At 43.9% G+C, this 12,481-nt stretch overlaps 1 long non-coding RNA gene across 1 annotated transcript; it reads right to left on the bottom strand.

Annotated features, from left to right (window-relative positions):
* Positions 1 to 5,198: 5,198 nt before the first annotated feature.
* Positions 5,199 to 11,534, bottom strand: LOC135329229 (uncharacterized). Its single transcript, XR_010390599.1, has 3 exons — positions 11,420 to 11,534; positions 7,464 to 7,648; positions 5,199 to 5,390 (listed from the first exon to the last, which is right to left on the bottom strand). It is a non-coding gene; the product is annotated as an uncharacterized LOC135329229 (long non-coding RNA).
* Between the last annotated feature and the right edge of the window lie 947 nt (positions 11,535 to 12,481).

Raw genomic sequence — 12,481 nt, forward strand, 5'->3', positions numbered from 1 at the left:
TATTACGAGCCAGGTTGCCAACAGCTTTCATTATACATGCTTGAAGCAGACACTGAAGTTGTCCGCTCCCAGGTTTTCATTTAATTCAGGAAAGCAAAAGACTTTGGTGAGACTGGGAGCAGCTCTGTGCTCTGCTCCCTGCGCGGCAGCTGTGCGAAAGCACAGAAGACTTTTAGATGCCCAGGAGTGGGTTGGGGAATGTGGTAATGCCTTTATATACATCAGGGAGGCAGTTTTGTCTGCAGTAATGTTTGCAGTAGTGGTTTTTGTCTTGAAAAGACTACAGCAGCATTAGGGGGCTTGGAGCTGGATGATAAGAATATTAGATGTTATTCATGCCTCTAATCAGAAGGGAGAATGGAGGGATTGGGATGGCTTACCTTAGGGAGAAGAACGGCTCTGCCGAAGGTATTCAGAGTAATGAGTGGCAGTGAAAGGAGAGCTGGATCTAGAAAACAGATCTCAGTTCATCGCTCCTGAAAAATGGAAATATTCTTGCACTGTCAGCTCTTAACCTGTGGAACTCACTGCCATAGGACACTGTGGAGTTTAAGAACGATCGCAAAGATTTTTTTTTTTAAAGACAGATTAAACTTCAGCTGCTCTAAGCAATAATCCAGCCCAAAATCCTAGAGAGGAGGAAAAGCCCTCTGCATTCAATGGGGAACGTGGCATCCCCAGAAGGCACCTGAGCTGGCTGAGCCATTCGTAACAAAAATCTCTCCCTTAACTGCTGCGCAGGAGGACTGGGCTGACCCCGCTCCTGTGGCAGACATTTGGGTTGTGTCCCAAAAGCTGGGTCAGTGGGAACCAGGTAGTGGCGCCTATCGCAGAATGATGCGAGTCCTTGACTGACCGAGCCTGGAGGGCCACATTTTACAGATGTCCTTGTCTTGCTTTCCTCATCAGCCTAATGCATTACAGGGGAGTATTTTAATCATTCTTAAACTAGTTATTCATACATCCAAATCAGAGAAGATATCACAGAATGGGATATTATGTCTGCATTTAGAGGGTGATAGGCCAGACCAGACAGCTTTGGCTTCATGCCTTTTGAGCTAGCATGCCTGCATGGCGGCTGGCCTTATCTTCACCGCACTTCAGGTTTGGGGAAAGGAGAACAGGCGCTCTGCAGTGCTTGCCAGTCTTGGGCAAAGCAGTTACTTCTCTTTATTGCCGGCTTGGCTTTGAACACCCAATATCTGGACAGTGAGGAAGGAGGGCCCTCCTGACGATGCTGGAGACGCAGCTGTCCTAGGGCAGCACAAGGCAGATAGTTGCCAGAAAACCTGTGCGTGGCAGATCTGCAAAACTCCCCTTTTCCCAGGGGAGCTTGTCTCCTTTGTGCCCAGAGGTCTCACTCCACCATTACAAGGTGCAACTTTCCTGCTATAGCACGCTGGCACCCCTGCACTGGGAAAGCCCTTCCTGAAGAGGGTAGGACATTTATTTTTCAGTCCTTCATGCCACTAGTAAAAGAAAAGCCATTAATGCCTCAATTTTTTTTCAGACTGTCAGCTCTTTAGAAGGTAGAGAGCTAACCAAGACGTATTTGTACAGTGCCTAGCACAGCCAGAACTTACAGCTCATGGGCCTCTGCTTGCCAAAAAACCATCAATATTGATAACAATACAACACCAAGAAACGTTCCTGAGTTTTAATTCCTTGTGGACCATTCACTGTGATGGCATCTGGAGCCTTAGGGGCAGCATTGTGCCAAAAAAGGGCACATCTAATTAAATTTCTTCAGTATACATAAAGACTTCCGTAACCTCTATTTTGAGGCACAGTACTTCTCATGAGTGAATATGTATTTCTAAAAGAAGAAAAGAAGAAAAGGCAGAATATCAGCCTCTCTCTGGGGAATAGCTGTAAATTGGGGTGTGAGGCTTGGCTCACCCCCCCCCCCCCCCCCCCCCCCCGCCTTTAGTCAGTGCAGTCTGGTGAAGAGAAACATCCATGAGAGATTGGGGTATGATCAGCTTAATGGAGACTTCTCTAAATCCCCATGGGAGACGCACATGAAATATGCAGTACCCATCATCAGAGTTTTTCGGGAGGAAAAAAGGGAATAAACAAAACCATCCTAATTTTTAGGGCTGCACTGGGAAACCAGCAACAAGTAAAAGCCTGCCTTGCTTTAAACTCCAAAGTTTCATCAGAGCAGACTTTCTTATCGCTCTGCCTACAATGTATATGATACTTTATTAGCATCTTCCGCAGTAATCCCAGCAAAACTGAAGAAAAAAGTGTCAGATCAAAAGGGGGAGTATGAAAGCAGGCGGCTAAGCAGGTTGCTGGGATTCTAATGATTGCTTCCTTCATTCTCTGAGTGTCACACACAACATCTCTAAGCCCAGCGCAGCGCGTAAGCCACACAAATAGCCATATTTGTTAACATTCATGTGACTCTTTCGTCTGAGCTGTATTTCCTTGAGTACACCACAATGAAGAGTTTCTTTTAATAGGGATCAACCGGGAAAAACAACTGCGAGGGACTTTTCTCTCCCTCTCCCTCTCTCTCTCTCACTCCCTCTCTCACTCTCTCTAAACCTTTTACACTGCGGTTGAACAAGCCTCTGGATAAAGACTTTATCCAAAAACCCCCTCTTTAAAGTTATTTCAAATTTCTCTGCAAGGCTTTCAGAAATCTGTTTGTTTGAGGGCAGAATTAGATGTGACCGGCGTTTTATTGTGACATAAAACCATATTTCTTCCCTGGAAGATTAAAAAATAAAATCGGTTAATAAGAAAAGCTGTCAGCAACAGAAAATGGCTGACATAATCCGTTTATCCTCCGAGCAATAAAGATATTGGTCCTTGGGAGTCTATCCTCTCTCTCATGTTATTTCGCCCAAAACATTATCTTCCCAGCATTCTGATGGATTAAGAAGTCATATGGGAGATAGCAGGGAAATGACAGATACAAAAAAAATAATATCCTTTCATTTCCCCTCCTCCCTGCACTCTCTCTCTCTTTCTCTCTCTCTTTTTCTCTCCCGCCCCTCCTTCCCCTTCCTCCCTCTCTCTTTCTTTCTGTGTCCCCTTGGAAAAGTGGCCGATCCATTTATTCCCAGAATTCCAGCGCTCTGTGAAAATCCCAATAGGTTAACCCTGATTTGGTGAGGAGAAGTGACACAGAACTTTTTATACGGCTCATTCACTTTCTCACACGCAGAGGCTAACAACATCACAGCTTAGTTCCTTTCAACATATTTATGTGCCTGTTTGTGTGCCTAAAAAAAGGTCTTTCTACCAATTCCTGTGGCTGGCTGCCATATCTGAATATCTCCTGAATTTTTAGAAATTACAGTCACAGCCCTTCTGTTCCTTTGTTGAAGCATGTCTGAGCTGCTGGCTAAAGGAAGAGTAAACCAGAGATGAAATCCACCACTTTTTTAGAGTGGAGGAGTCCTGGGATTCATTCTTTTTAGGGCAGACGAAGTCTATGGATGGAAGAGGGCTCTGGTCCTCAGACAGTTCCTCTCCTGCACTCATGAGCATCTTCATCATACCCTACTCTGGCAAAAGGTAGCCACCCTAGGAGGTCATCTCCCCAGCAGAAGAGTAAGAGGCTGCACTCATGGTCTGTGGAAATGCCCAGACCTCTCTGCAGTGGCATCGGGGAGGCTATGGTTTCTTTTCCAGCCTTGCTTGTCAAGAAGCAGTTCATATAAGGACCAAGGACTCTCTGAAGGCAGCCAAGTGAACTTATCCTACAGCAGTTGTCTGGAGATCTGGTTCATTATTTCCCCTCCTCAGTCTCTTCCTGGGAAAGCTTGTTCCAAGTGAATGCTCTGAGATGTGGCCAATGGGCTGTGAATTTTACTCAGGTGAATTTTTTCAAGTCATGAAGAAGTGCGGGTGATACCCCATGGCCACTCAGAGGAGGGATGGTCCTGTGGAGACGGGTGGGAAGGTGTGTTCTCCCACATTCAGAGGAATAGTGCTGAGATCAACTGCCTGTCTGGAGGCCCTGAGGTTACTAGTGAAAAAACATGGTGCAAAGCTGAGGTCACAGGGCTCTGAGGCACGCTGCTTTGATGCTGACACTTCCCAGAACTACGTGTCTGGTGGCTTTCCACCCCACATGAGTAGACTTTGCATTTCCCTCTTCGTCAGAGACTCTGAGAAGCCAGTTCTGGCTACCCATTCATGTCCTGCCACTGCTTTGTCAGACTAGGCTCCTCTCTGGTGTCAAAGCAAATGCCCTGAAATACTTCCGAAGTGCAGGGATGAGGGCTGGGAGGGACACAGGATGCCATCTAATCCATTTCCACTGCCTAGGACAGGATCAGTGAGGTCTAAGGCATCCCTGATGGATGTTCATCTAACCTCTTTCTAAAACTTCCAATAATTGAGACTCCACAGCCTCCCCAGGCAATTTATTCCAGTGCTTCGCTATCCATAGCACAAGAGTGTTTTTCCGAACATCTAACTTAAATCTTCTGTGCTGCAATTTAGGGCTGTTACTTCTCTCCCTTTCCCCAGCAGACACAAAGAACAATTTACTGTCTTTCTCTTTTCAGCAACCTTTTAGCTAGTAGAAGACTATCGAGAGAGGAAATGAGCAGGAGGAGTGATCTCTTCTCCCCATCCTGCTCGTTTCTTTTCCAGATGTACCAGCCATAGTTCTTTCAATTTTTCCTGCAAGATTATGTTTTCTGGACCTACAACCACTTTCCTACCTGTCCCGTGCTAAGCATGGGATTATCAGGGTTTAAGGTTGTATTTGGGGAGGACTCCTCTGGCCTTCTCTTTGCTCACTTTTCTCTCCTGGGTCACCTCACAGCTTTGGCTCACGATCCTCTCTCAGTTACAGTGACTAAAACGTGTTGCCAATTGTTTTTTGTCCAAACAAGTCAAAATACATGAAAACGGAAATTTTAAAGAAAAACATGCACCCTCTTTGACAACATAAATGGAAATTTTCTTCTGTTTAATTCCTTTACATTTTGTGGCTGTTTTTCATAAGTTCCTTCACTTTTTTCCTCCCCAAATCAGTTCTGTTTCACTTTGCTATTGTGTGTCATTTGATGGATTATAAAGGATATGTTGTCAACTTTTTGCACGCTATTCATCCGACATGTGGATTGGGGGATTTGCCTGCAAATGGTTCCTCAGATCTCTCCATCTGTCTCCTGCCTAGATATGTTTTCTTTTTGCAGACCATGTTGTAAAATGAAAAATGCATATGCTCATGATAAAAAGCAGCATTTTTAGATCTTTTCTTTTAACAAAAAGGATAAGTATCATCAACTGTAATGTTCATTAAGGTTGCAAAAGTGTAGCATGGAGCTATGGGTATGGTTCTTCCACAGCACTCTGTGTCTGAGAAGCAAAGCAACCTGCTTTCCTCTGGTCGCACTCTTTTCCAATGGTCGAAGAACCTATGGAGAAAAAAAAATCATAAATTGAACTAGGCAGGAGTCAGTTTTGCCAGGCTGAGATTTATTTCAAGATAATATTTTAACCATGTTATTGGACTGTATTAGTAAGAGCTAAATAAAGTTTACTTAAAAAAAAAACTGAAGTAGCTTGGGATGCACTTTATTTTTTTTTTTTTTAAATCAGATTGAAATTTTTTTCTAAACTACACTTTCCCCTCGAAGTTTTCATTTCTGTAATCTCCCAACAGAAAGCATATAACATAAAAGTTTTTATCAACCACTAATCATTCTTAAAAGACCTTGAATGCCTTTTCTCTTCCTTTATTTAATGAATACAAACATTTCCTTGATGTTACTTCTGAAGCTATAAGACAGTCTGCATATTCATGTCAGAGTATTTTAAAGATCACCCTGATACTGGAGATGCTGGTAGCAGAGCAAAAGTGCCTAAAAGAGCTCCAGCAAAATTCAGCGTACCATCTCTGAAGCCGGCTACTGTAAAGGTCAGGCTCCTGGATGTGTAGCTGCGGCTCAGTGACAGCTCTTTCAGGAGCAGACCACTCACAAAGCCCTCAGAACTTGCTAAACAGGCAGGTTTCACCCTTTCAACATGTGCTAACAACGTAAAGACCCAGACTTGTAGCTGTAACCTTTATCCACTTCCCACATTCCCCCCCCCCCCCAAAAGGATATCCATGTTCCAGATGATTTTTGAAGCAGATAAAATCCATGGTTTGTATATGGGGTTTGTACATGAAAAATAATAAAAAAGATCCAGTGTGAATATGAGCAGTTGACTTTTCCAGCATGATGTCTCAAGAGTTTGTTAGATGACCCCAAAATCTGACCACAAACCCCACTCTGAACTGTTATAACACACTGAAAATATCAGTATATTTCCAGTAAACAGATTCCTTTGTAGAGGAGAGCTTTAAGCTGAAAGTGATATTCAACCTTAACTCCATCCAGCACTTCTGTATCTGTCCAGACATGAGCAGAGGTTGAAAAACATTGTTATTTCCACAGTGGGACAAAAATAGCTTAGAGATCCTTCTCAAAAGCTGGCAGACAATTCAAGGGATTGCCAGGAGTGAAGAATCACCAGGTGAAAATATATAAGTATGTGGAAAAACTAGAACAACCGAGTCATCCGCCTATCAGCACCAATTCAGGTAGCTCTCTAGGGAGGAGGTTGTACTGATTACCAAATAAACAGAGGCCATTGACTGCAGGGACAGAGGGAGTTGAGTATATTTACTTCCAACTGAGCAAATTTGTCAACAGTCTGTAAAACACATGATTACTGTGGAATTACATGTATTACATTTCATATTTATTCTTATTTTTATTTAAAATATAGATATTCTTTAGGGCTACATTCAGATGAAAAGCAAGGATTAAATGTAAGAAACAAAACTGGAATTCAATAGCAGCTGAACATAGAAACTATTAAAGCAATTAAGTAGAGGATAAGGTTTAAAAACAAAGAAATACCCCATGAAAAAGGCCAAGATTTAAAGAAGAGAGGGAAGACAAAATCACAGACCTGGGCTGGCCCTCAAATGGCCATCCAGGTACTTCTGAAGTCCTCAGATCAGCTGAGCTGATGTCCCAGTATGCTGTCACTTTTCCACCAGACCTCCTCAGGTCCCACTGATTTGTGATCCTGTTCTACAAGCACTGAAAGCCTCTGTTTGCCTGTGTGTGCACACTTATGCATACTCTTTCCATGATTCATAGATTTTTAAAGCTTTGAAGGGGCTTTACATTTAGCCAGTCTCACTCTGTGGCACTACAAAGACCAGAAAATTTCCCAGTCCTTAGTCCTCTGGGGAGAAATGACTCATCCTTGCTATGTACATGAAGGCTGTTAGCCCAGGGACTTGTTGGATTACAGTCTGTCTTCTAGACAGGACATTGCTTTTGTGACATGAAGAGGAGAAGGGAGAATCTCTTCTCTTAAACTCACTGCACAGAATTTGCATCCAGTCTCCAGATTGAATTTTTTCTGATTTTACCTCCAAGCAATAGGATTGTATTTGGCCTTTCTCTGCTCTGCTAAAAGGAACTTACCATGCCTGATACCTTATTTTCCTGTAGGTCTTTGTCACATATGACTTGGTCTCTTCTGAGACTTCAGAGCTTTCTCTTTGTCAGCCTGAGTGGGTTGAGCTGCTTTGGATTCTCATTTTAAGATGTGTTCCCAAAATCACATATCATAGCAGGTCTTCTCTGCCAGCTGGACTTTGTTAGTTCATCTGAAGATAAGACATGGAAGTGGAGTTACTTCTTTTCTTTTATGCACATCCCTGCATTAGGGAAAGGACAGTAATTTTACCCTCCATCTATCGCCTGCTCCATGACGGAAAAGGTAGGGAAGCTATGATTGGAGTTGGTGACATATCATCACCCTTTGGCACAACCAGAGAAGCCAACTCATGACTTAGTCAGACTTAGTGTCAGGCTGCTCCTCTGTGGCTCTCCGTTGCTGGGGTCTTGGACGCTGATCTCTTAGATACCACTTGGTATTGTCTTTGCTTTACAGTAGCATCTGAAGTTGGCTCTACCGAGGTGAGGCTGCCATGTTGGGAGCTGCTGTCTAGACAAGTAGCAGGAGCTCATCTCTACCTAAAGTTACCAGCAGGGACAGATGTGTGAAGGTCTGGAGGTGATGCAGAGACTCAGACAGCAGCTTTGCAGCAGCTCTATCAGCACAAGCATCTCCCAAGTCCCAGGCTGGTGCCCTGTGTGCTAGAACACAAATATTTTCCTTATTCTGTTCGCCCCCAAGGGGCTCCTGAGGATGTTGTTAGATGCTATAATGACTAGATCCCAAGCTCACCCTATCCTAAGGCACCAAATAATCTAGATAGCCTGAAAGTCCCTAAGTGATACTGACCGTCAGTATTTCCATCTCTGCCAATGGCTAATAGCACCCTACAACTACTGCTTTGTTGGCACAGGCACAACAGACAGTAAGGAGGATGGAGAGGAGGAGGCACAGAGAAGCATGCACACACACACTTACACACGCTCACAGGGATAAAAAGGATAACTGGATCCATGAAAATAAGCCAAGCACTGCCATCGTCGGTCTAAATGCAGATAAGTATTGTACTGAAAACAAAGATTACTTGTACTTTGTAGATAGAGATGTGTTTTGTTACAGGATGCTTTGTATGGAATTGGGTCACAGCAGAATATGAGCCAACTCCCCCTCCCGCCCGCCTCCTCCCAACCTCCCTCTCTGCCTGCCTATCCTTTGAATCTGGAGCCAAATCTCAAGGGTAACAGAGTAGAAATTGCTACAGTTTTGCCGTTTTCCCTTGGCTGGGATTTGCTTTTCATTTATGGGGCAATACTCATGCCTCTCTGCCATTCATCTATTAATTAATGTCATTGATTATTAGCTGTTCTCTCTCAGCCTTGTGTTTTCAAACCTCTGGAGGGAGGGGGGGGAGGTAAGATGTATCCAAAGGATGCCCAATTCAGATGACAAGGGAAGCACCAAAGCGTTGTTATCTCCCGCTACTCTCCCCCTCCCAATGCCACATCTTTGTTATTGCAAGTCCTTTAGCCTGGTTCATACAGTGTGCCCATCACCTTGGTATCTGACCACCTTTCCCTCTCCCCCATAAAGCAAAGTATCTCCTGTTGTCCTTTTAGTTTTCTTCTGCTCAGGGAAGACCAGTATACCCACAGTATTTATCGGTCTTCCGATGTGATCTGCCCTTCACAGTTACTGCAGATATTAAGTCCACATCTTGGTCATTGTCTTTGGCATAGTTGAACTCTATCCTTCCAACTGCAACAAAACAGAGTCAATACTCAAAACCCTGGCCAATGAACATCTTTCTATATGCCAAGTTTCTCCACATTTCATTCAAGATATGACAGCTGACGGCAGAAACCACAGATCCATGTTTCTAGCTGTAAAACCCATGTCATCCATACATTACAGTCGTCTTTGGTTCCAGAAGCTGGTCATCCTTCAGAGTAAATGTGGTGTTGGCCATGAAAATTAAAGCACAAACCGCAGTGTCCAAATTCTGACCATGCTTACATGTGCTTTGTTTTACTGATAAGAATGGTTTCTACTGTCTGGGAAAGGCTAACTTCCTTCCAGCTTTCTGACAAAAAGCTACTTTGCGACTGTTTCTCAAAAAACAAAGCACAGGTAGCACTGTGCCCACAGATGGGGGCCCACAGCTGGAGAGAGATGAGTGGGTTTTTCGCCAGCTATGAAAGCTAGAAATACTTTTTTTTTTTTTTTTTTTTTTTTTTTTTTAACATGGAGTCTCTCACAGCCAGCTGTGGGGCTCTGAGAAATGGGCCAAACAAGGTCCCAGTTCTGAGACACCTGACCTCTGGGCTCTGAGACAAGCACCTGAGGGTGGAGTTACTCCAAACAACACCTCTGGGAAACAGGAAACATTTCAATTCTACAGAGCATAGGGAAGTGTTTTGACTTAACAGAGCTTAAATGTTCATCGGCATGCGCATTACTGCCCAGGCTGTGATTGCTGGTGGCTGGTCACTCTGTTTATTCTACCTATAAGAAGTCAAAATCGGTCACCCCCACCAACATCATGGAAATGGCAGAACTTAAACCAGATCTGCGGTGGGTTTCAGGTTAGCCTCACACACCTTTGCAGACTCTTTCCATCAGGTACAGGTCACTTTGGGTGGGACATCTCTAACAACCACCAGTGTAGTCCAAGCTGGCAAGACCATGAGTTACTAGACTTAAAATCTGCCACATTTTTAGCACCTGAAATTACATATAAGCCAGCTTTGACCCTTTTCATGTCTCCAGAATGACCAGATAGCAAAGATGTCTTTTCTCCAAACTCTGAGCTTGGGAGATTTAAAGAGAAGCCCAAGTGTTTTCTCAAGTAAGAGCAGGCTTTTGCAATGCTGAGTCAGGGCTCATTTTCCCCTGCACGCTGCATTTCATTCTGGGCCTAATCCGGCCACCATTAGAGCTGATGAATCCAGCATAGAGAAAAGGCGTCATGACGTGGTGCAGCATAAAGTTTTTATTGGTGCCAGTTTGGAATGAGGTGCATAATTCACTCGCACTGTTGCCACTTGTGAGTAATGCGCCCATTCCACACTCCTGCGGATAAAACCTTTATGGCCTACCACAGCACCAGGTATTACATCTAATATATGCACCACCATAATGACGAGCACTGAAAACCTGTTTTTTTAACCTGTTTTCTCCCCACTCTTTCTGCTTCCCACCCTTAAATACCCCACAGTGTCTGCTTCATGGTGCTTTACTTCTGCTTTGTCAACTGCCTGGGGAACCCGCTATATCGATATTCTGGACAAGGTTTTGATTTGGAAAAAAAAACCAGAGTGAGCGGCATAATTTAAAAATCAAAGAAATTCATTTCAGTAGTAAAAGGTTAACAGCCTTTAGGAGGAACACTTTTTAATCACCCACGTCTAGACTCTATCACTCGAATCACCGGCAGCAGGAGTGAAATATGGTTAAGCCCCCGTCACCAAACAGCACCTAAAGACTGTTGTATTTAATCATGTCTGTGCACTAGTTATGGATTTTCATTATGATTCCCGATGCTGTTGCGCTGTGTAAAATATTAATATCCATAGTAATGATGCATGAAGCTTGGAGTGTAATTTCTTCACTCTCCTTGTCTGATATTAAATTGTTACCACTTTATCATTTGTGTAGAACTGCACGTTTCAATTAATCTTTCCGTATCAGCAGCCCTGATTAATATAGATCATGATTCATAAGCTTATCGTCACTATAGTTTTAACAGATCATTTATAAAGATCTTAAATTTCAGGGCTTGGGAGGCACAGCCATTCCATCCAAGGCTTTTCTCACTTCCTGTTCCAGCAGGTTTCTCCATTCAAACAACTAATTCCGGGAAAGAAAATTAGCCAGATAAAAATGTATGCTTCATTTTTTTTTTTAACGTATTCAGAGCTCTGCATAAACTTTTCCGCTACTTGACTCATTGAAAGGAAGGTGCATGAGCACAAGTACTCACCAGCTTTGGTCTTCCTCACTGTGCTTGCCTGATTCATTCTCACTGCCCCTGAAAAGGGCATGGGAGCTGCCCTGGGCTCTTCCACAGGTTTTGCAGCTCCTCAGCTAGCACTGGTTTTCTCTCTCTCCATGTGATGGACTCTTCTGGCGCTATAAATCTGTGCTGGAAGTCCCGGGCTCTAGTCGCTGGCTGCAAACTTGCTAAGACAGCACACTTTCCTCTAGTAAGAAAGACTTCTTTCCACTGCAGCCATTCCCAAAACCTCCAGCCACACGAGAAATGTCCGCGGGCCAAATTCCACGTTTGCATGAAGGAGTAAATTCCTGGCTGAAGCCAACCAGCCTTTATTTTCCATGCTAGCCCAGTTCCACGGGAGGGAGTTATTGCCCCAGCTGAAGCACAGAAAGCTAGCGTGACTCTTTCAAGGCAACTGCCTTGAAGCTGGGAAGCGAGGCCAACCACAGACTGCTCTCAAACAACCCCCCTTTGGCTCCCCACAGAGCGGTTTGGCATTACTCAGCGTGGTGCAAGTGTGTACAGAAACATCAGGTCTTCTCGGACAAGATGTTATACAGACACTGCAGTGTGTGGCACAGATGTTTGCCTTGAAAATTAATGGCTAAAAGCAGCAACCCACACTCAGCTGGGGATGAATAGACAGCATCTAGCATGCGGGAGTGTCAGGCTCTTTCGGGACACTGTTATAATCGTAGTAATGAAGAACAGCAACCAATTAGTCATTTTTTAGTGGATAGAGATGGAAAAGAAGCATTAGATAGTTTAAAACATCCATCAAAGGTCCCTGTCTAGCCTTCTGTATATTCTCCAGGGCTTTGTCAAGTGATCTTAAGTGTCTCAAATAATGGAGATACTCAAGAGACTATTTAAAATCCTAATAGAAGGTATTTTTTCTTACTTACATATTTTCTTTCCTGATATAGTCCCAGAATTCCTAATTACAACCCTCAGCTCCGATTTGCAAAGGAGGTGGGGTTAGCAACAAGGAACAGCTCTGAAAATCCCACCTGGGACCACGGGTGAGCTGGAGCAGGCAGCCGCAGT

The sequence above is a fragment of the Dromaius novaehollandiae genome, chromosome 9 (assembly GCF_036370855.1).
Source record: "Dromaius novaehollandiae isolate bDroNov1 chromosome 9, bDroNov1.hap1, whole genome shotgun sequence".
Taxonomy (NCBI): Eukaryota; Metazoa; Chordata; class Aves; order Casuariiformes; family Dromaiidae; genus Dromaius; species Dromaius novaehollandiae.